Source organism: Molothrus aeneus, chromosome Z (genome assembly GCF_037042795.1).
Source record: "Molothrus aeneus isolate 106 chromosome Z, BPBGC_Maene_1.0, whole genome shotgun sequence".
NCBI classification, from domain to species: domain Eukaryota; kingdom Metazoa; phylum Chordata; class Aves; order Passeriformes; family Icteridae; genus Molothrus; species Molothrus aeneus.
This window is the reverse complement of record NC_089680.1, coordinates 59,583,650-59,609,399: the sequence shown is the minus strand read 5'-3', so window position 1 is coordinate 59,609,399 and position 25,750 is coordinate 59,583,650.

The window sequence follows — 25,750 nt, the reverse complement described above, 5'->3', positions numbered from 1 at the left end:
TGTGTTGAAATACACGTTTTAATTACAAATTTCCCTAGGATAGTCTTGCAAAAGACACCATGATTAGCTAAGCGTTTGAAAGATGTTATGTGTGAAATCACAGAATCACAAAATTGGAAAACATTCTGACTTGTAATGGACCTGCTAGCATCATCAAAGTCCATCTTCTGGCCCTTCAGGACAACCACAATCACGCCATGCACCTGAGAGTTTTGTCCAAACATTTCTTAAACTCTGTCACAGCTTGTGCTGTGACTACTTCCGTGGGGAGCCTGTTCCAGTGCACCCTGGGTGAAAAGCTTTTTTCTGATATCCAACCTAAACCTTCCCCAATACAAGTTCAGGCCATTTTCTCTGCTCCTGTCACTGGTCATCAGAGAGAAGAGATCAGTGTCTTCCCCTCCTCTTCCCCTTTAAAGGAAGCTCCAGACTCTGTCTCCTCAGTCTCCTGTTCAGTAGGCTGAACAGACAAAGTGACTCAGCCACTCACAGAGCTTCCCCTCAAGGACCTTCATCAACTTTGTTTCCCTTCTGTGGGTGTCCTTTAAACGCTTTATATCTTTCTTATACTGCCCAAAACTACCCCCAGCACTCAAGGTGAGGCTGCCCCAGAGCAGAGCAGAGCACAGCAGAGCAGAGCAGAGCAGGACAATCCCCTCCCTTTCCTGTTTGGCAGTGCTGGGCCTGATGCACCCCAGGACTTGCTTGGCCCTCCTGGCTGCCAGGGCACTGCTGGCTCATGTCCAACTTGTCACTGACCAGGACACCCAGGTCCCTTTCCATGGTGCTGCTCTCCAGCATCCTATTCCCCAATCTGTCTGTCCATCCATCCAGGGTTGCCCGACCCCAGTGCAGAATCTGGCACTTTCCCTTGTTGATTTTTATATGGCTGGTGATTGCTCAGCACTCTAATTTGCTGAGGCCTCCCTGCTTTTGAGGGATTCCACAGTTTCTCCCATTTTTATATAATTTGTGAACTTGCTTAGCATCCCTTCCAGTCCTGCAGTCAGGTTGTTCATGTCGACACTGAAGAGCACAGGGCCAAGAATGGAGCCCCGTGGAACCCCACAGGTGACAGGTCACCAGTCTGATGTCACCCCATTCACTATCACCCTTTGTGCCTCACCTGTGAGCCAGTTGCTCACCCATGCCCTGACGTGTACATTCAGCTCTGTGCTGCACATTTTCTCCGGAAGGATACTGGGAGAGACACTATTGATAGTTTTCTGAAATCCATACACTGGCTTCCCTTGATCAAGAGAACCCATCAGATGGGTTACTTTGTCAGAAAAAGAAATCAGGTTTGATAAGCAGGACTTTCCACTTGTGAAGCTGTGCTGGCTCTGACTGAAAGACTGCACTGTCTTTCTGGTGTATTTCAATATCTCCCTGAATACCCTTCTTCATAACTTTACCAGGCATTGAAGTGGGACTGACAGGCCTGTAGTTTCTGGGGTCCTTGCCCGTCCTGGCAGTTGGGACAATGACCAGCAGTTTCAGCTGGGACTTCTTGCCAAGGCCCCTCAAAATCATCTAGAGTGGTTTTGTGATGCCCGTCAGGCAGCTCTGACAATTTTTGGATGAATCTCAACAGCCTCCACAGACCTATAGGAATTTTAAGGAAAGAATTATCTTGGATGATGTTAGTTTGGGATCAATATAATTTTCAAATATCAAAATTATGCATTATTTAGAAAGTGACAATATATTCACAGCTTCAGTACAATTAGACATATATTATTTTCTGTACTGCATCATCCTTTCCAGGTGAAGGTAATGGATGATCCTTAACACAGGCAATGCAAAAGCCTGACTGTTTGTAGACCAATATAGGTTGAGAAAGATCTGGTTTTAACATACTGAGCTGAGTTTTGCATCTGAGTTCCAAGCTGGTGAAGAGTCAATCAAAATTTGGAAGAATATGTTATGATACTTATAATTTGTATATGAAATAAAATAAAAATTGTTACCAACTGACAGGATTTAGTCCAAATGAAAAAATCTCTGCACAAGAAGAAATAAAAAGTAAGACTGCACGTGCATGAAGTAGGTCCAAACTGAAGTTTAATACAGTTGTTAGTAATACAGCAGTTAATGTTGTTGTCATAGCACAACTTTTATCTTTGTGTGAGGAAAGGTCAAGATCAAAAGGTGTTTTGGTACTTAATGATCACTCAAGTGCAGCATTTAGACTTCAGCTGCCTGGTGCCTAACCCTCAAATCCAAAACTGTATGTGAACTTCCTTTTTGGATCTATCTGCACACTCTACAAAGAAATCCCAAACCTAACTCGCTGATATATTTTCTTACCTTTGAACAGAGCATGAAGATAGACTGTTAAGTATTTTGATTATACTTTTGCTTACTTTCTTTGAGAAATAAATTCTTATTTTTCAAATTCCTAAGCAGTTTGGACTTCTGAGTGTTCAACACTCTGTATACAATGACAAAAAAAATTCAGTCAATTTTATGAGACAGCCATTACCTAGCCTGGCATCTGAATAGGGTCAGCTTTACCAAGAAACTTGGAAAGTGATTTATTCTCCATTATATTACAAAATGGAGAATATTCCTATCTTAGTATGTTTGTTACCATGCCAAGATTAGAGAGTGACTCAGATTGATGAACACAAGGAATTTTAGAGGAATCCTAAAACACTAGCAATGTGAACCATGTTCTTGACTGGCTTCTGTAGGACTCTCTAAGTAACTCATTTGTAGCTAGGATTTGCATTCTAATTTGAAAGCAGATAATTTAGTTTTATCATCTGGAAACATACTGTGGAACAGTCAAGCACCAGCTTCTGGCTTTGTAATTGCAAGAAAAGTCATTGCATGGACTTCATATAAGATGGCCTTATTTTCCCATAAATGGAGAAATCTGTAATATCAGACTCAGGTATTTAGCTTATTTCCATGAGGCCAACTAAATATTGCATACAAAAGAACCTCATGAGAAGTCAGGCTAGAAAGGAAAATAATACCTTCTTTTAAATGGTGCAAGAAACTTTGTTTAAGGTCAAAACTGAGGTCATAAAGAGGCTAGTATGATCTTAGCCTGCAGTACAGCTGCAATATACTGTATTTTGCCTGTCAATAAAAAGGAAGCTTTTGTTTCCACTGCTTTTACTCCCCGCATGTTCCGAAGTAATTTCTTCACTCTGGTACTTAAACTTATATTTATACACATATGTATATATATATACACACACATATTTGGCAGCCAGATATTTACTTTAAAATATATGATTTTAGAAATTAACAGTATCACACAGGTTTAATAGGAGAAATCTCTTGGAAAATGATAATTCTGAATTCATGTGTTCTTACAGTGCAAACCTATTTCTTTTGAGGGGCTAAAATCAATGTCTTCTGTCATGGACTGTAATGGCAATTTATTCTTTATAGAGGAGGACACAAAACCAGGGCGGGTTCTGAATTTTAAAACAGAGGAAGGAAATAAACATTTTTTTTTAAGGATCTAAATTGAGAAGAAATCAAATAAATAAGCCCTCCTCAGTGCTATGTTCCTTTCTGATTCCACAGTGACCAATCAGAGAACAGGGCAATTGAGGCTTTTTTTGCAATGAACTCCAGAAAAAAAAATTGAAAAAGGCACATTTTAGAGATGAATTGAGAGGATTGCCCAGATTAAATCCACCAAACAAAACCATGGGAAAAAATATAATTTCATAATTCAGAGGCTACTGAGTGGATTTACCTTAGGGAAGTGCCCTTCTACTCATTTTCAGTAACTCTGTAGCCTATTTCAGCCTCTATGCTTGAAAAGTAACAGCATTTTAATAGGACTATTGCCTGTAAACATGGAACTGTTTGTTTGAAATTAGGCCAATAAATATTGATGGGGATAATTGTTCATGCACTTAACTGTAGATGGATAGAATGGCAAGTACTAACTGATGCTTACATTTGTGCTTGGTTTGGAAGCCCTGAACATCCAGTATTGCCTTCTGCACTGTTCACATTGCAAAGTGCCACTGATCACAAAGATCAGTTTGGGAAAATATTGTAGCAAAGGTTAAATCAAAACATTCAGCAGAAATATAGCACATCTAAATAAATAAATACATTTACAATGCTTAATAGAATACATATAATTGTCCTTTGGCAATTATATGTATTCTATATTGTCCTTTGGCAATTATATTTTTTTTGAAACCTCATCTGTCACAATTTCTTATTATTCTAATATTAAGTGTCACCTTTTGTCTCCACATACTTTTCAAATTGTCATCTTGAACAACAAGATTTTGAAAGCCAGGTATGCACTGTAGGAGAAATGTCTTTTCATTATTTTCCTTAATTTTACTTTTCAAACTTTTTTTGTGAATCAGAATGTTGGTGAATTCTTCTGTGTGTTATACATCTCCAGGAGAAAATTGTTTTTTCACACCCAGACTGCTAATTCATTAGGTGAGACAATCTGGTTGATCAGATAAGCAGGACCTTATGCAATGATCGTATAGTGTGCTGCATCATTTTACTCAGACTTACTCTTTGCAAACTTGATTTGCCCAAGATGCATCAAGGTAAAAAGTCAGACAGTCAGACAGTCAGGCCCAAGAAGGCCTTTTAAGTGAAATGCGCAGCACACTTAAAGGAAATGCAATCCTCATGGGGCAACATTCAGGGTGGATTAAACAAAAAAAGGCAATGGACTTAGTCTCTGCAAGCAGCTGTATGCCTGACTTTCTCTGTGACTTGTATAGGTAAATGATGCATAAAACACCCATTCCATTCCATAATTTGAATTATCTCTAGCTTAATAAATGACTGCTAAAGATGCTGTGCTTCTCCCTGTAGGAGAAACACTTAAAATGCCCAGAAGTCATATCAAATGAAAAAACATGCTGCAGCAGTTAAATAAGGGTCTCCTCCATGGGCTCTGAATATGATGTCCATATATCAATGACCTCTGACATTGCCTATCACTCAATCTGGACACAGGGAATATGGGATTCCAGGCAGATGGGAGCTGAAACTGAAGCTCCAAAGCCCTTCCTTATGCAAGTGATTAGGTGCAGCTGTTTTGCTTCACATTTTAGAACTCTGCAATCTGACACATTTTTACTGGACTGCATGTTCAGAGGGTAAAAAGAGGTGTCATGCCCTGGCTAAACAGCAGATGTGGGGATAAAGAAAAGTCTCCATTAAGAGAAAAAATAAGGGAGAAAAAGATTTGAAAAAAGCACAAATTGAGAGGCAAGAGGAAGAAATTAAAGGGAGGCTATCAGAACAAGCAGAGGATATTAGTCTGTTTTCCTAAGATATATATGGAGTTAATTCTACAAAGATTTTCCTGAAATGTTATGAAACCAATAAATTTACTCTTTTAAAACATCTTTACACCTCTAAATCTGCCCAAAGTTAAGAAGTTTTTAGAAATTCAGATGCCACCTCTACATTTTCACATTTTGTAAAATGTCTTAATCAACAATATTTCAGGAGGAAAATTCCTTCAGCTCAAATCAACAATACATAAGTACTAGCCTACAGAGGATAAATTATATGAAAAAGCCAGGCCTAACATTTTTGTGAACTTAGTGGCCTTAATTTTCCTAGCTCCAAGCCTGTATTTTAAAAGGATTTTCTCAGAGAAGCCTCTTTATAAATTGATGAAACCTTTTTATTCTACGTCTTTGGTCATGTATTAGCTGTTTAAAACCTAATCCTACTGCCCAGAAGTCTATGAGGCATTTTCCATTGGTTCCCATAAGACCAGGATCCGTGTTTTCATTGACAACTTCTTACTGGTGCTACCGAAGAAATTATGGCAGCATGATTTATTTTAAAAAAAAGTATTAAATGAGAAGGATACTCAATGGAGGAATATAGCAATTCAATTTAAAAGAAGTCTGAAATGTAGTTAGGAAAACCCATGTATTTGCAAACACATATATAAGAGGAATTTGTATGAAGGAATTAAAGAAAAGTTTACTGTCTCTACTGTTCAGCAGCAGAGAGCTTTAGTTGACAAGAACTCTTTGGGTTCTTTCTGTTGCCTGTTTATGACTTCAAAATGTTTGAATACAGGTGCTTGTCTGATTCACTGTGCAAGGTGGAGAAAAAATTTTATTGGACACTCAGACTGTCCTGGATGTCCTGATCAAGAAGCATTTCTGGACGTCCATTTCCAGAAGCAGAAGCCCCTGCCTCCTGGGTTGGCAAACTATCTGAGAAACAGCCATTCTTTGACTAAGGTGATTTCCCTCCATCATGAGAGCTGCAGTGTGGTTGGAAATAGAATTTATTTAAATGAGCTTCATGTTTGCAGAAAAGCTTTACTGGCAATTAAAACCTGAATGTTTTATTGGTCTGGGTGCCAGACCAGGACATTCATCTCCACTGCTGCAAAGGTGTGGGACTTTTTCACCCTTCAGAATAGCAGATGCTGTCTGTATCTGTAAGTAATAACAACAGTCACACTTTTTTTTTACCTAAAGTAAGAATTGTGTGTGGGAGACGATAGATTTCATCTGCTGTGGTTTAAACGTTGTGATCACTGAGCCCTCCTTCCACTCACACATTTTGCTACTTGAAAAGAAAGCCCTAAGGGTTTCCTACATCAGAAAATAAAGCTGACCTCTCTTTTACTTCCAAATAAAAAAATGTGTTTTCTTATTCCCCAATTATAACAAGGTTTCAAAACAGGTTAACACCTACTGCTGGCTATGGGAGAAATACAAAAAGGGCAGGGGCAAGTGTGATACAAGTAAAGTTCTTGTCCTGTGAAAAAAAAGAGTTTTATCTCTCTTCTCATAATTTCGAAGGCTCATTTGGGACGGAGATATTCTAAAAAAAAAATTATTATACTTAATACCCTTCTTGAAAACCTATGTCTAAGTATATAATTAGAGCAGCACATCCTCTGATGTCATGACCATGATAGGTTCAAAAATGATCTGAAATTGTGATTGAAGAAATAAAAAAAACAATTGTGGAGATTTTAAAATGTTTTTTCCCATGTGATCCCCCTGCTTTTTAACCAAGCTTGATTTTAAGGGATAGGGAGATTAAAAAAACAGAGGAAAGTGAAGGGAACGGGAAGAGAAAGAGAAATACAAAGAGAAGGGGAAGGGAGGGGGGAAGGGGAAGGGAAAAAGAAAGAAAAGAAAAGAAAAGAAAAGAAAAGAAAAGAAAAGAAAAGAAAAGAAAAGAAAAGAAAAGAAAAGAAAAGAAAAGAAAAGAAAAGAAAAGAAAAGAAAAGAAAAGAAAAGAAAAGAAAAGAAAAGAAAAGAAAAGAGGAAGGGAAAGAAGTCCACAGGTAGGGCAAAGCAGAATAATCTTAATTGGTTGTAGGCCAAAAGAGTAGCAGTATATAAAAGAGGTCCTGTAAAACCCAGTCCTATAAGGTCAGACCTAGGAATAATTCTATGGAATTTTTATCTCCATTGAGAAATAATAATTGAGAAAGAGAGTATTCAAATAATCCAAAATTGGCAAGAAAATTTCAATTCAGCATAAAACATCTTAATTAAAGAAAATTATACCCTAAAACTGGTAAGACATTTCATCACTTTCATATTGCACTGAAATTTCTCAGGGTGAGGAGAAGAAATCATGTTTTTTAAAATACTCAGTAGGAGAGGAAAGAGATGATATACTGACAATACCAAGCCAAATATTGTCTTGGAAGGAGGTAAAAATGGTGAAAACTGATCTGTTGATGGAGAGGAAATAAGAAAAAACTAGAAGAAATATTTCAATATAAAGATGACAACAAAGGGTCTAGAAATTGAAATTTTGATGTTGACAAAACAAATATGGAAAATATATGGGTGGCAGCAGACCTTTGACCATGTGGCACTGCAGAAGTCTGAGGTAGCTCCAAGGCAAATTTCTGAAAATCTTTGAGGAATGAGAGCTTCTTCCTGGCATTGTATATGGCTTTCCTGGAAAGGCACTGTAGATCTATGATTCATATCTAAAAAATGCAAGAATAGAACAGAAACACGAAAAAGGCTTATTAAATAATTGGAAGACACAAAGACATCTGATCTCTGCTGAGGTTAATCTCTCACACACTTTGTGGAATCAGCTGTTACTTGAACTCTGGATCGGGGAATTTCTCAGACAGAACCCTTTAAGTAGAGTAACAGAAGATTGTGAAAGCTGCAAAAGAACTCTGTTCATGGATGAAAGTATAGTGAGAAGGCAGTAAGGAGGGAGATGAATCATGGGTATGAAATGCTCATCATTGTGGTGTAGGATGCTCTAAAATGGTGACTCAGGCTCCAGCAGAGCCTTGAAATAGGGTTGCCAGTGCTGTAGGGCTTGTTTAACTTCAGGATTTGCTATAAAGTATCACACTGAAGTTTGCTTTCCGATGGATGCAAAAATCTCAGTGTTGATTTGGAAAAGTCATTTTAACATTTCTACCTCTTATAATTCAACTGAAAATTGGAGATGCATGAAGACAGACAGAGGAGAAGAGTGTCTAAGTTAGAAACAAATGCTCCACTTTTTTTCAAAATTTCTTAGACTCATCTTTCTTTTATTACAAGACCTTCTTTCATCTGTTCTTAATTTTTTGTTTTTCTGAACTGTTTCTTAATCTTTTCTAGTGTTTCTTTTTATTTGTACTAGCAAACCTCATTTTTAAACTAATTTTTCATAAATTTCCCACTATTTTGTTCTTAGCCCTACATCAGAAGATACATTTCCACTTTGTTCTTATTCTTCTCCATCTTCTCTAACTCTTCTTTATCACACATTTTTTCCTTTATTTCTCTTTTATTTTCTTCACTTTTTCACTTCATTATATATGCCAGAACTTCAGCAAAATATCGAAAGGGAAAATCCAATACATAAATTAGAGATTTAAATAAAATAAAATAAAATGCTTTAAAAAAAAGTTTTTGCATTACCCACAGTTACTAAGAGCATTTAATAGTTGGCAATCTGTAGGTTTTACTAGGTGAAAAACTTATATAGTCACCACAGACAGCATAGTTAAAATTGCTTTTCTTAGTACAAGCTTATTCAAAGTAGCACATCTCCTGTAGGCATTTTTTTATTAACATGAAATGAAAACTTAAAACTTTTTGCATCTTTACTCTAAAATATGGCTTCAGACACAACTGGATTAGTATTATTTTTTTCCTAACCTTAGAATATAATAGCTTTTCACTTTCTGTTGTGAAAGGCAAAAGTGTGAACATTTATGATGATGGTTAGAGAATTGATACTATTCCATACAGCTTGGTTTAAAGGATGTAATGACCCACATGTTGCTGCTGTCACCAGAACTACAACACTGTGCAGTTCTCACAGTATCTCACAAGCCAGTATGAGATATACCACAGAGATATAGTATGTCTGCATGGAAATATTATTCTAACATTCCTTAATTGTGTTCAGTAATCACATTTTATAACCTTTTAATTGATTAGTATTTAGTGTTTGACAATTAAATGATTGTAGCCAACCATCCCTTCAAGTTAATTATCTGTAGATTGTGCTGGTCAGTTTTGGTAAGTTTTTTACTATGTTCAGGACATGGCATTTTCCAATTACTTTATGGGCTACATTTATAAATGGAACTATGACAAACCTGTTATTGTGTGTATTACAGAAGAATAATTCATATGACAGCAATCTTATTAGAGGTTCTTATGAACAACATTGTGTGGGCTACATTTGAGATGTCAGTGTAGTTACTCTCACTTACACCAGTTTAGGAATAGGATGTATGTTTGATCACGAGGAATGGTAACTCCTTTTGATACATCAAGACTTTTAAGGTATAGAAGTGCATCTGATTTAAGAAACAATGTTTCTGGGAACAGTAAGATAAGAATAACTGAAGATAACAGTATTTCCTTTATACACATATTCATGTAGAACTCAGTTTGATCCTGTACAGAAGGACTAGTTGTGAGGTCTTAAAGGTATTCCATTAGTGCAAAATGAAGTTTGAGAATTAAATGAAATTTAAAATTAATCACTCTTGTCAAGTAGCTTTCTCCATGTTCTTTTGTCCAATGAATGTAATAGAAATTTTGAAAATATTTCCTGAAAAAGTGTAATTCCATCTATATTTGACTTTTTTTCTCTGCTGGGACAGCATGGTTTACAAACACTAGCCCTTAGGCAACATGTCATATGAGCCATTCACAGAAATAGGACGGTAATAGAAGCTGAATCTACAAATCGTTCAAGGTCAGCTGGGAAGAAGCTACTCTGATTTCATGTACTAGAGCTGACCAAATTACAGTTTTGATGCATACATGGTTTTGAACCAGCATATGGGCAATCCATGACATCATTCCACTGCTCTCTTGGCAGAAGCCTGGTGTTTGACTGGGAGTAGACACTGGTCCTTTCCTGTGATAGAGCTGTAATGTCTCTTGGAAACACCTCACTGCTGTGAGCACCTTTGCATGTTCCCCTCTCCAGAAGTCATCTGACACAGAACATTTAGGTTTTATCGTTCTTAACTTTCAATAGGTGCTGCAGGAATTTGTGTTTGGTTTTTTAAACGAATATATGCCTTTGAAAGTAAAGTAATTAAGACACTTCTATGCATCTTAAGGAGTTTGTTACTGTGTTATACAGTTCTTTACAATGGCAATGTCAAGATTTCACTCATTAGTTTGATCCAAACTGCAATGTGTGAGTCCATATACATATGTCTGTTGAAGCAAAGATGTTGAATAGAACAGGTACAACATATCAGTGAAGACAATAGCTGCAGAACTGGTATTTTTATTTGCGATTTTGAAAAATGCAACATGGAAGCATGTCTTCACTTTCCTCTCTTGTAGCTGAGTCTTGAACTAGATGTAGTCATGTGTGATGTCTTGTTGAGTGTTGCTTAGAAAACAACCACTCAGTCTCTTACATAACTCTTTTCAAGCTGTCTGTAGGAGCTCATTCAAATGCAAGTTCTGCACAGGTATCCAACCAAGCAGGACCAGAGATGATATGGAAACAGAAGCTTTACCTACTGGTTGCAGAGGTCCCGAAACAGACTCAGAGTCATATATTAGATAATCAGATGTATGCCAATTCTTTGTCTTATGTTTTTATCTGTATATATGATAAATTTTGAGTCTTAACCTCTCAATATGAACATATCTTCATCAGTAATATCTCCTGTCTCATCAGCACAGAGAAAACTATATCTTATCATGTATTCTGCTGAGCCATGGTCACTGGACTTGTCAGAGTAAGCTCAGGTGAAGACTTTCCCCCATGATAAACAGAAAAGTATCTGCTTTGGGTGGTGCAGAAAACTTACCCCGAAAGAATAAAGAAAGGCAAGGTGTGTAATGTGCTCAACTTCTCTAGGCTGAAGCATTTCTATTAATTCTATTAAAGCAGGGTTAAAACAGGAACAGGTTTTTGGTGCCAAGAACTATTGCTGTTGGTAACTGAAGCATGTGTAGAAACAGGTACTTGTAGAGTTGAATTTTGTGATTAGAAGTGAAGAAAATTGTGGTGACCACAGGCTGGGTCAACCCACTTTAGGAATATAAACATCTTCTCTATGATTTACTAAAATCCAGAGGCAAAAAAAAAACCACTTCAGTCTTTGTTAAAATTTAAAAATGTTTACACAAGGAATTTATGAAGAAAACATGCCTAAAATTTCATTTTCTAATAGCATTTTGTCTGCAAACATGAGGTGAGCCTGTTTTCATGTACAGTGTTAAAATATTTTTTAATATTTGCTAATGGATAGCAAATATCCATGGACCTAGCATGTCTTGAATGCTTTTGTTGCTTTTATACAAGTAGCATTGGCTTATGGCTTCATGTTATTGTTGTCTTGCATGGAGTGACTACATCAGTGGACAAAGGACTTGCTACAGATTGCATTTATTTGTATTCCTGTAAAGTCTTTTTCACAGGCCCCAGCAACACTGGTTTGTTTAAATTGAAGAGAAATGGATTTGATGAGTGGACTATTAGATAAGAAATCTGTTGGATGATCACATCCAGGAAGTAGTGATTAACAAACAGCTCAGAATCCTGATCAGTGACAAGTGGATCAGGACTCCATACTGGGACCGGTGCTGTTTAACATCTTTATTAATGACATTGACAGAGGGATTGAGTGCACTCTCATCAAGTTTGCAGATAACACCAAGCTGTGAAGTGCACTTGACATTCCTGAAAGGTGTTCAGAGGGACCTTGACAAGTTTGAGAAGTGGCCCATGAGAAGATAATGAAGATTAGTAAGACCAAGTGCAGTGTGCTGCACCAAGTGCAGGGTTGCAGATATCAACAGCAGATATCAACACAGGCTGGAGATGGAGAGCAGCCCTGACTAGAAGGGCTTGGGGATACTGGTGAGTGGAGGCTGGCAATGTGCCCTTGCAGCCCAGAAAGCCAAATGTGTCCTAGGCTGAAACTAGAGTAGTGTGGCCTGCAGGTTTAAGGGGGGGGGACTCTGACATGTTAACTCACTCTCATGAGACCTCACCCAGAATACTGTACCCAGCTCTGGCATTCCCAGCATAGGAAGACAACTCTCCAATAGGGAGTGAGTCCAGATGAGGCCACCAAGGTGATTAGAGAGATGGAGCATGTCTCCTAAGAACAAAGTCTAAGAGAGTAAGGCATGTTCATCCTGGAAAAGAGGCTTCAGGTATAACCTATTGTGGCCTTCCAGTACTGAAAGGAAGTCTGTACAACAATGGAGAGAGACTATTTACACTGAAGTGACAGGACAAGAGGTAATGGCTTCAAGATGAAAGAGATTGAATTTAGATTAAATATTGGGATAAATTTTTTACAATGAGGGTGGTGAGGCACTGGAAGAGGTTGCCCAGAGGGGTTGTAGGTGCCCCAGCTGTGGAATCATTCAGGTCAGGTTAAATTCAGACTGCTTGTTCTGAGCAGTCTGAACAAGTGAATGGTGTCTCCACCCACAACAGAGAAGGTGGAATTAGATGATCTTTAAGACCCCTTGGCAAAAATCCCTCTCCAGCTCTCTCACAGACCCTCTTTATTACTTGAAGCTGCTTTAAGAGCTCTCCAGAGCCCCTCAGTCTGTCTTCAGAGCAGAAATCCAGAAGTCCAGCCCTCTGATCCTCTTCATGGCCTCCTCTAGACTCCCATGGTTCCACCTTCTTCTTATGTTGGCCTTCCCATAGCTACACATAGTACTCAAGACGGGTATTCACGAAAGCAGATTAGAGGAAGAATTTCCTTCCTCACCCTTCTGGCCATGTTCATGTTGATACTGACACACTAGGGCACACTTTGTTCTGGGCTGCAATATCACATTGCTGGATTGTGTTAATGTTCTCCTCAGAACAGCTTTTAATTCATTCTACATTCAACCTGTATTGTGCTTGGGATTTCCTTGACCCATAGGTAGGATCTTGTGCTTGGCCTTGTTGAAATTCATAAGGTTCACAGAGGCCCACCTCTCAAGACTGTCAAGTTTCTTTTGTAGTGAGACCATACAGCCGCTCCTTACACTTGGAGTGATCTATCCATCTGTATTGGGTCTGACCAAGGTGAAGTTCACAGCCGTCACAATGCTGTGCTTTGCACAGCCAGGCCAGGCCAGGCCAGCTGACCTAAATTATCCAAATGGATATTCCATGCCATATGACAACAGCTCAGATGTATAAGCTAAGGTAGAGACTAAGCGGGGCGGGGGGGGCATTCATGACTTTTCAGTGTTTGCTTTCTGGAGGAACTGTTATGCATGCTGAAGCTCTGCTTCTCAGGAAGTGTCTGAACATCGCTGCTGATGGGAAGTAGAGACTGACTTTTTTTCTCTTAAGCCTATGTATGCTCAGATCTCTGTTTATTTCTTTCCTTTACTGGAATAAAACTGCCTTAAAACTCACCCTGCTGGTTGTACTCCATCTTATTGTCTCCTGTGTCCCAGAGGGAAAGGGCAACTTAGTGGGCACCTGGCACCCAGCCAGGGTTAACCTGCTACACCATCAAATCTATTCCTCACTATTTTAGAGACAAAGATGTAATAATGCGGGACAGTGTCAAGTGCTTTGTGCAACTCCAGGCAGAGGATATCTGTTGCTCTTCCCTCATCCACCAGTGCTGACTCCTTGCATGATAATTTAGAACACATCATGCTTATTACACAAGAATCAATACATTTAGCAATAGATATTCTACAAATCTCTTCTTTTGACAGTAGTCAGAATACTCAGTCCTTTTTTTGTCAGGAAGGTCTCTGATGGGCCTTTTATTTTTTGCTTAATCACACTGCTTTATGACCAGTGCATGGTTTATTCTTAATGAAAGCCACAAAAAATATTTGCAAATGGACATTTGAGACCTTAAAAATGGCAATGAATATATACAAAATATAAGTTGGAAACTAAGAAAAAAGGTAAAGGTAAGTATTGGTAAGTCCCACAAACCAAGATCCTGCAGATTCAAGACAGCTAGAGGAAGACACATAGAGAAAATCTCCTGAAAACATGAACTGTGGTATTTCATAGAAACTCCTAGAAAGGTACTGGTTTGCATCTGACTGAGTTCAGTAGGTGAAGACAGATCAAGATCCTAATAACAGTGTGACACTTTTTCTGAGAAAGGAGTGTGGATGTGGCTGTGCTGCTTTTCAGCATTAGATGTGCAATGGTTGGTTTAGCCTGGTTATCTGTTTCAGCAATGCTGTACTAGTTCACTGTTTCCCAGACAGGTTTCCATGGTTTCCCACCCCATCCCACCCCACTACTGAATGCATTCACATTTATTGGAAAAGAAGTGTGAGCTGGAATGTGTGCTGCTTCCAGCCCTGGGGCTGTGTTTTTTCACATACATAAGTCTCTCCAGTCCAGCATATTAACACAGGAAACCTAAGAGAATCTTTCCTTTCTCATGTCAAATTAATGGATTTTTTTTTTGTTAATAGTAGGGTTGTCAAATTAATAGAACTTTTTTAGTTAATAGTAGGGTTGATTCCAAAATAATTACATTATAGATTTCTTTACACGATGCACAATGGAAATAAGAAGGGAGACCTCGGTCTCTTGAAGGCCAGCATTTCTAGGTGCAATTGTTTTCCCCATATTGTTCATACTTCAGAGAAAATACACCTCAAATGCATCTAACCTACCCTATTATCAGAGCTTCAGATACAATGTCGTCAGGCACATGGTGTGATTCCTGGGGTGTCTTACACAGGGTGAGCAGTTCGACTTGATGATCCCAATGGATCCCTTTCAACTCGTATATTCTGTGATTCTATGGTTATAAGTAATACACCCCAGCTCTCTTGTTTCTTGAGGAACAAGTAGTGTCCTGAGATAGCACAAAATTAAATAGTCAGAAGATATGTGTATTTGTTGTGCTCTTATTTGCAAGTTTTGGAGAGAAGGGGCATATATCATCCACAGAACTTTGAGGGTAACTTTGTTGGTTTATTAATCTTATTATAGTATCAGAACATAACAATAATTTTAATGACTTAGTAATGTGATTTGATAATTTTCTGATTAATGTTTTACCATGAACAGAAGAAATAGATTAACCATACCATAAATTGTAATAAACTAATTCCTCACTGCAGCTTTAGAAACCAAATCACATGCAGTTTCAATTATTTCACATTTGGCAGTCATTCTTTCCAATGGATCAGCAAGCATTAACACAATAATCTGAAAGAAGCTTATAAAAACATGGATGACAGATGTTCTTTCTATTAAGAAATATTTGAGATTACAATGGCATTTTTGTTTGAACCATACCAAATTCTGCAACTAAAAAATCTTGATTTGAACACCTTAAAAATACTTTCATAGTTTTCATGCCCTACGAATATATTAAATCATTGTTAGTCCAATAAAGTAGTGTTATTTTGATAAAAATATATGAAAAATAATGAGCTGAAGGGATTAACAAGCACTGATAAGAATGAGTTCTGAATTAAGCTTTAAATTGGACACATCTAGTAGAAGAATGATGCTATAACTGGTGCTGCTTCCAATCATGTCTTGGCTCCATACAGAGCTCTTCATTTGGAGGTTCCCAAGAGCTTTAATGAATCTGTAAATATCATACTTATATTTTGCAGGTCATGTGTGGCTAGACTGAAGCTGAGAAACAAATCAATCAAAGAGAAAGAATAATCTAATAATCTGTGTAAGTGGTGGAATTAAAAGTTCCTCTCTTTTCTGTCCATCCTACAAAACCCAGAAACATTAAATCAATGGAAGTAGTATGCTTTTTTCTTAATTTTTACCATGTTTATTTTAGTTTATCTTGGTCTGCTGTTCCATCCATTATACTGTTATACATGCAACATTGTCCTGTGCATGCTTATGAACGGAGTATCTGGATAACTTGCTCAACTCTTTTTCATTGATTGAATGAAAAGCTATATAAAATCAATAAAAATCAATAAAATCACTGTGCAGGTTTTACAGTGGAAGATATGTGTCTCACACTCCCTCTTGCCCCACAAAGCTGAAAGTGGGTAGTTCTCCTTGCAAAGAAACTTCCTCCTACAGTGGGACTATAGCTTGTTGGAAAGGGTAGCCATTTATCACAGTCCTAAATGAAAGCATTCCTTGGACACAAATGTCTTTTTCTTCCTTTGTCTGATTACTGAGGGGAAAAGTGAGAAGGAAATGTCAAAATAGTGAAACAGTGGTGTCTAGAGAGCAGTCACTTTGGAGCTCAACCAGCTTTTGTGAAGGCCTGGATGATTTGTCAAATGGTTGTGGCATAAGTCAAGCCCTGAGGTTGAAAGGTCTTGACCTAAGGAGTGTTGGAATCAGGCAGTATAAGCAAGAGGGCTGCTAGAAGTTTCAGCTGTAGTGGAGATGAACAATGATGGGTGCTGGACACAACAAAACCTAATCTGCATAATTCAGGTAAGGAATTTTATTGAATCTGACAAGTATGTGACAGGCTGAGAAAGAGAAAAGAACATGCTCTTGCTGGGAACCTTCAAAGCTCTTGTTAGGGTATGTGGAAATAAATGACAGCTAATCTCTTACTAAAAAAACTGTAAACAATACCATTTTACACAGGGCTCACCCATGACCTTTTCATAGATCAGGCTATCCACTTTCAGGCCAGGCCACAGAACTTATCACAAACAATGCAGTGAATTTGTATTGTGCAAGAAGAGCTTTACTTCTCCCAGCTGCTTCACATAGAGTTGCTACTGGCTTTGGCAGGTATGGTTCAGCAGAAAGACTATCACTTAAATCTGGTACATAGCCCCTCCCAGCAAACAGAATAATGACATGGAGAGTTTTCAATAGAAGTAGTTTGTTTTGTTTTGGTTTTGGTTGATTGCTTGTTTTGTTTTGGATTTTTTGGGGTTTTTTTGCAGTTTTGGCTTGTGTAGATCATACTGCACTACAAATCTCAAGTTAAAATGTCATAAGGTGACAAGACAACTTTCTTGTACTGAGACCTGCTGATGTTATTAAAGTGACCAAGACTACTAAAATCCTTCATTAAACTTGACATGTCAAATTTCCCCAATTTAAAAAAAAAATTATGTTAACCTTTTGCCTCTCTTTTAAGTCTTCTCTAGGTAAACAGTAGTGTCTGAAGAAAATATATAGTTTGTTCTTTCAAAATACCTATAAAATCCTGACTGCCAGCTTTAAAGAATAAAATTTTTGTATTCAACTTTATTTCAAAAGAACTAAGACAAGTACAACCTTAATGCACATACAACCCAGAAGCAATGGTTGAAAATTGATCTAGCCTTTGTATGATGTTTAACATCATCCAGTAGAAAAAAAATGACCTTGAAGGCAAGCATGAGCTTTCTTTTTGTGAATATCTGTATTTTTGAGAGATCTTTCTTAATACTGAATTCTTTACAAAAGGTAGAACTTGATATTTATATAAAGAGGTTTCTTGCCAGATGCAGATCTCTAAGCCTTACAAAAAACCAATTTATTGTACTGGCTGCTGAATGATTGGAAGAAAAGCTCAAAATCTAGACAAACATAGTGCAAATGTGACTTTCAAGAGCAGAAATTCAACTCTAAAACTCTTCAAATAAATACAAAAACAAAGATTAGACCAACTTTGTTGAGCATGAGGCACAAAATCCCCAAGCACTTCTCTGGATTACTGGCACAGCGACTTCTGCAGTGTATAGCACACATGTATGCCTTTTACCAATCTTTCAATCTAATAGAAAGAGTCCTTGCTGGATCAGTCGTGGATCCTGATTTTATAAGCAGTCAATGCATAATTCACAAGGCTTAATGAAGATTCCAATTCATGACAGCCAACTGCCTCCATAGGTTTCACCTCCCAGTCTCATATAAAGAAAGAATGAGATACTGGAAAGCATACCAGCTGAACCTTGCAGAGTGCCAAAACTATGCATATTAATGAAGCACAATAAAAGATATATTTGACTTTCAGGAAGTTTTTCTACTGTTTTCCAGCTTTAGAGACAGAGGAAAGGTTTTGTAGTGCACCTTTCAATATACCACACCAAATACCGTGTGATGCTTCCCCTCAAGGCAAAGGGGCAATCAGATTGTGTCAATGGCATTTCATATCTAGCCTCATCAGATCTATGAATTCCTCTGTCATTCCCACCCCAACAGTGAAATCCATGCTGGAAATATCCCCACCTTCCTCTCCCATGTTCCTCTCCAAATCCCGATTTGGTAACTAGGAAGTGCTTCAGCAGTGCTGCTCTTTTATGTGCTCTGTTTAGTCCTTGGAACAGAATGAATGGTAGCTTAGATGAATGCATTTGTGCCATTTTACTTGGTCCCAGACAATGTTTCCTCACTACCATGACATCTGAACAGAAGGAGAAAACATCTCCCTTTTGTGGCAAGCTAATTTAATTTGTACCTTCCACCTAGGGGTAAATATGTTTGTCTGTCTTTTTAAGCTGTCTTTGCCCACTTTATTTTCTCACGGGAAACCCTGCTGAGTCAAAAGCAGGATATTGCTTATTGCTCTAACTTTATTTTAAAGTAATTTAATTTTAAGCATGCTTACACCCACCCTAAATTATGCAACTGTAGGAGCTTCACTGGGACAGCCTTAATGACTTTTGCAGGTTTCTTGTGCCAGAGACAGCAAGGGCTGGTTGTTATGGAGGTATTTGTCTTTTACAATAAATGTTTTAAAACAAGAAATCTCTTTTGAAGTTTCCTCAGAGATGTGTTTCTTTATTTTCAAAAATCCCACAGTTTTGCACATTGACCTACCACCTTTAAAAACCAGCATGATGAACGTTGACCTTTGCTTTTTTTGATCTGGTGTTATATGTGATTTGACTTCTTTCTGTCTGAAGATATTGTAAAAAGGATTTAAAATAAACAATGGATGCATTTATTTATGACAAATGGCAGTGAAATATGACTCAGATGGCTCAGAATTTGCATCTTCACCATTTATGCATGACTCTTTAAACTGGCAAACATGTTAAGGGCATTATTTAATCCAGTATTGAAAATTTTCTATAATTAAAAAGAATCATTAAAAACCCATTTTGCTTGTAGTAACATCACAACTTCTTTTATTTAAACTTTGTTATTTCATACTAATTTGGCAGTGGCACATGAAAGAACTTATGAATTAAGCACATTCTTGCAATTTCTTTCCTTAAAAAAATCATTTTTAGTTATTTCCAGGTAAATATTATTTATCATGTCAGATAAGAAAGAGGAAATATATAGCACTTAAGCTGAAAAGTATATTTTTAATATACGCAGTAAAAAAATCACAATACTGACTTTATCTGCAGTTGTTGTTGGCAAATATATAATATCATAACAATGTTTTTTCAGAATAATTTGGTACTATGTGTTCTGATCAGAAATGTGCATTTCCGTCACATTCAAAATCCAAAGTGTTCAACACATATCTATAAAGTGCATTTCTAGAACCTGCAGTCATGGATATCAGAGAAAGTGTGACTTTGTCTACCAATTACCAGTTACTTATCCTTTGCATAATATTTTATCAGTGCCTTTCTGCAATGATTTGCACTCTGTATTCTGGTCAGAATTATGAATTTATCATCAGAAAATCACAGAGAGTCAAGTTTGGAATCAGTCACAGCATTCAGAAAGATCATCATGACGGTATTGCAGTTTTGCTAATAAAACTTTCCTCCATTCTGTTTATATTGCCTTGACAGTTTGTTTTCTAAACAAGCTGCATTTTTTTAGGAAAAGGAAGTAGCTCTCTTTTTCAAACTTAAGGTTTAGAGTCTAAATATGCAATGTCATGACAAACAAATAGCAACCAATGTGTGCTCCAGAGAAAAAGGAGGAAGTGCAACCGTGTTGCCCCCCTCTAGTCTACTCAGTGTAGATATAAAGATATAAAATGGACAAAATGGCTTCTTTTGCCTCTGTAGAGGATTGTTCAGCCAGAATCCAGCACTCCTATTAGTACTGTAAGATTTTACATCAGCTTTGAGGATAAAGGGGGTAATTCCTGGTGTGGGACTTTAGAATGGATTGGTATGGAGCTTAAAGATCGTCTGCTTCAAACCCCTCTGCCTCAGGCAGCGACATCCCTGGGCAGATGTGGATCAGAATGCAAAGCTGAAGGGCAGTTGGTGAACAGGTACCTCTGACAGTGCATGCCTTGCTTGGCTCTGCTTCTCAGCCAGGGTTTGGACCTCAAAAACTTTGCCTGGAAAGGTGTGCAAGTTGGATGATAACAAATACATGGAAGCTGTGTAGCCAATGGTAGGGCCATCTGGCCTTTGTACCATGCCAGGAAAACCAGATCCAAGGTGCAAAGAGAGAAAATGTTAAGAAAAAAAGGGATTCTGTAGTACTTAGAATTTCACCTACTGACCTCGGCAGTTCACAATGCTTCAAACAAGTTGCTTTGAGGTCTGGAACTTTCACTTTAAACTCAGAAAGTTGTCTCTCAAGACCTTACCTCTGATAAGGGTGGAAAACTTTGTTGGCAAAATCCCTTAAACATTTGCTTTGTTTTCTTTTTTGAACAGTAAATTTGCCTCTTTACAGGTTATGAAGTGCTTGCAAACTGCCTGGTGCTAAGAAGATAGTATCTTTAGGGCTATGAGAAGGTATTTCCAGCCTTATTGCCAAACTGTGTAAATCAAGGCCATCCACCTTTCCATTAGAAGCTGAACTCTTAAGGTGTCTATGGACAAAGGGCTTGATTGTTTATGGAGCAACAACATCTGCTTACACTCAGCTTCATTGTCAGGGAGCTGTTTGTTAAAAGAGTAGGATCTCCTTTCTCTCTACTTCATGCTGTATTATGTTCCATGCAGGAATATCTAGTCTCCAGGACCTGACCACTGCTTTCATCTGCTGGAGTTTAAAGACTTAGCTGCTTGAAGTGAGAGTCCAGTCATTGACTCCCTAGCAGTTTGGAGGATGTTTCGATGGACACTTGAAAAATTTCATTTGATTTCCAGACACCTTTCTGCAAAGTATTATCTTTCCTGTGCTGTTCTGAAGCTAAAGCTCCTATGTAAATACCTCTCTGGTTCACTTTAAAGTGAAATGGTCTGAATTGGGTCTGAATTTCTCAAATACTAGATGGTCACAAGGAGACACTATTAGTCACACTTAAGCCACAAAATACCAATACATTCTCCAGACTCCATGATTAGTATAACTATCTAATAAAAACTTTTCTGAGCTTTGTTGGTTGACATGTTGGGTTTTTTTTTGCATCTGCATCACTAATGCAGCCAAAAGAGAGAACATCATGTTGTAGCTGGTCAGTTTTTGTGATGAGAAGACAACTGAAGGATAGAAACTGCCCTGCAAATTAGTAAAGTTTCATTTTGCTACTCCCTATCTGCCATCAGCAGGCACTCATAGATAGAAAATGCTTAATGTATAAATTTGAATAGACAATACTTGTAAGTGTTCCTGAACAATGGTGAATGTTGCTGTCCCTAAACTGCAGTATATTGTGGATTCAGACATTGTGCTGTACAGACAGAAAAGAAACCCAGAATAAACCCAAGACATATTTGCAACATACATAAGAAACCCATGGTACAGTTTAGAGTCATGACTGATTTTCCTGGAAATGGTATCTTCATGGTATTATACCAGTTAATTTTACTGCAGCACCACAATGCATATTTTAATAATATTATTGAAACCACAGTGTAATGCATGAAAATATATCAGATTTTTTGTAGGAAAGTGGTGCAAATGTGCCATCTATTTAGGTATGCATATATAAATATATATACATACATATATGTATACATACATACATACATACATGTATGTGTGTGTGTATATATCTATCTATATCTATATCTATATCTATATCTATATCTATATCTATATCTATATCTATATCTATATCTATATATTACATGAATGTGTACTCCCATGGCCTAAAACTTTAAGGTTAAAAGAGAATACAAATACAAAAGGAATTTCATGGCAGGGAGGTGGGGCCAAAGTGCAGGCAAAATAACAGCTTAATGGGCAGGAATCTGAAAAGCATCTTGGGGAAAAAAATGCCCTGGGCCAACAACCTTCTAAATGGGAGCAGTGGGTGACATAATGATTTTTGACTCAAAGGCTGGTCAGTCCAGCTTCCAGATATTGCCATTACTTGCATCGTGAAATGCCATTTTAAAAGTAAACAGCCATTTTAAAAGTAAACAAGTAATGCTAAAATAGTTTTGCTGTTTCAAACCATTTCTCCTGACTTGAAAGCTTTTGGCTTTGATAATTAGAAGCTTTTAATTGTTGCTGTAAAGTGCTCATGCACAGTGGAAATAAATGTGCTTCTATTCTGGTATTTTAACTTAAGCATTTTTTCTCTCCCCTGGTATTGACTTATACAGTTATTTGCAAGGAACAATTATAGCCCTGCTGGGCTCCTTTGCATAGGCAAATGCATCACTAAACTGTCCAGCTTCCTCAGTACCCCTTCCTGTCCCATCCATTTCCCTGACTAACTTGATACTCATTTTCAGCAGTTTGGTTTATTCCTTCTCAGAGATACACTATCAATATATTCCAGAGTGCTTTAGGTACTTAAACCAATGCCCTTAATGGATTTATCAATACTCTTTCCTAGCACAACTGAAGTTACACTTGTGTTTTCAGGTCTATGTCAGTGAGGTCTTCTTCCATGACTGCTTTCTATTCTCATTCTCCTCTGTATACTCACAAATTCCTGTAATTTATATGCCTAGACTTGCATTATGTGCTATGAAATTTCAATCCACTTCTATGATTTTAATTCAGAAACCCATAAATCTCTTGTCATTAAGAAAAAGGAAACACTTGTCTCTTTGGAAGATCATATGCCACTTCCAAGTGATTTAGACCCATGCTTTATGTTAAGAATCTGGTGCAAGAATTTTACCTTGCTGGTTACACACTGAATTTCTTTCTCCTTTTCCCTTATTGTGTATCTTTTATGACTTAATTTTCATGTTCCACAGAATCAAACTAAAAGGATAGATAATAATAATACTACTTAGTATTTTTTACCCGCAGTAGCAGCTTCCACAAACCTCATTTGCATAATGGCTGGTACATGCTTTATCAGCTCTACAAGTATTTTGAAGCTGTAAGAATTTTAAGTGTTTAAAAACTTAGTAGTGATTAAGTTTCGAATCCAATGAAGTGATTCAGGTGTTTCCCTTCTGAGGACATGGGTTGCTGACACAAGATCTTGAAAAAATACTTCCCTAATATTTTCTTGCAATACATTCTGGAGAAGAACACTCTGAATAGAACATTTTGTGACGTCTTTTAAGATACACTGACATCTCTTTCTGTCTACATCAGGAGTAACTCTTGGATAAATGAAAAAAGCCTAAGCTGATGCAATACCAAGATATTCAAGAGGGTTGGTTTTTTAAAACTTCTGCTTTACTTTGCATACAGAGGATTTGTGGTGTTTGACAGAATGAGCAGACTTAAGCATTTCAGCCAGTAAAACAGAGTCAACAATGGGAGTCCTCTGCTTCCACATGGGATATGTATATTTCAGTACTTGCACTCCTAACAGAAGTTTTACATCATTAATCTACTTGTCTGCATGTGGATAAACACATAGTGCTGTCCATCTGTGGCTAGGAATAGAGTACAGGGGTTAAAGATGGAAGAAAGTAGCAAAGGATCAGATTCAGAGCAGGAATAAAGTATGGCAGTCGTTCTGCAGGATGTAAAGAAGCATTTGCATGTGCTAATTCTTTCACTTGGACAGACAGCAGATCTGTCTTTATCAGAAATTTCCCCCAACATAAGGTCTCCATTATGAGTGAGATATGATATTTTTTTCCTTGAATTCAAACCCAGTGCATTATCACCCAGTAGTTTATTGCTTCTTCGGATATTTTCATACAGTCCACCTTCATTTATGGCTTCCATGGATAGCAGCTATTCTTCTCTATTTTTTCTTTTCTTCTCCTCCTTGATCACCTCTCCAACATATTTTAATTAAGTGGAAAAGAAAAATAATAAAGATGGATCAGATGGTATATTTGAAATTGTTCCTCACAAATAGCCAAGTGTACCTCTACATTTTCCCACTGTGACCTTGCTATTTATGGTTTTGGGTAGATGATGATGGGGAAAAGTTATCTCCTTCTACAAGTGGAAGACACAGTCTTTCAGAAATTTTGGCTCATAAAGTCAAATAGATGACATTCTCATTCTTATCACAACTCCCCTGGCACCTTTGTATGGTATTAACCACAAATCTGTAGACATTTTTTTTTGAGAAGTTCAAGACTGAATGTGATTCCTGTCCAGCCAGGGCTGCCAGTTCCAGGAGTCCAAGTCGGGCAGTTTGAGAATGTTGCAAACACATGACTTTGGTTGTGGCTAGAAATAGCCATGGAGATATTCTGCTTTCCTTTTATGTAAGAAATCTCTGGAAACGTTTCTTGAAAATGGAGAGTAGGACCTGGCTCAGAGTAGTGGTCTTTCCCCCATTTTAAAAGTTTCACCCCCAAATTAGAAACCTCCAGGGATAAATTGCAGCTAGGACCTCACTGAGGTCAGCATACCTGTGACACCTGGAGTATACCAGCTTCAGTTTGTAGTGCAGTTGTACTGTGATGCAAAGATTAATACTATATGTATTAATATATAATATTAATATATAAACAATATATAAACATAATTTAGTCCAAGTGGTTTGGTCTCTACATACGCATTACTTTTTCCTCTTGTTAATGGCAGTGCGTATGCACCTTAATTTAATCTTTCTTGCTCACAAGGAGTAGGAATTATGGCTTATTCATGGATTCAGGCCTGAGAACCCCATGAGAGATCTCAACAGAAGGCTGGAGTTATCGGGAGATTTACAATGTGTACTGCTATGGGGGAGCTTCCACTAACATCTTTAGACATAGAGACATTTTTCATCTGTATCATTACTTGGAGTAAAATTTGGATGTTTGTAAGCTGGGGCCATGAAGTGTGAGGATAATGCAGGAATAGGATTAAGACGTTTAGGAAGATAACAATGACTATTTGAAATAGCATTATGTCTCATTGTCAGTAGTTTATGTTGAAGAAGTTACAGAAGAAAATGCAATCCATTAATATTTCCTCTGACAGATAAAAATTTGGTAACCATCACTGGTGATATCATTAGCTTTACTCAAGTCCACTGGTTCATAGAGGGGGAAGAGGGAAATATTCTACCTATGGTTTTATTACCTGAACAATAACTAAAGTGGCTCTTTTTTTGTTGCCTTGTTTTGTTTTGTTTTAAGGTTTTTTCACATATTCTGTAAATAAAGGAATTTGTGCAATATAGTTAAGAATATAATATAGAAATGAAAAGAGATCCTTGCAAGAG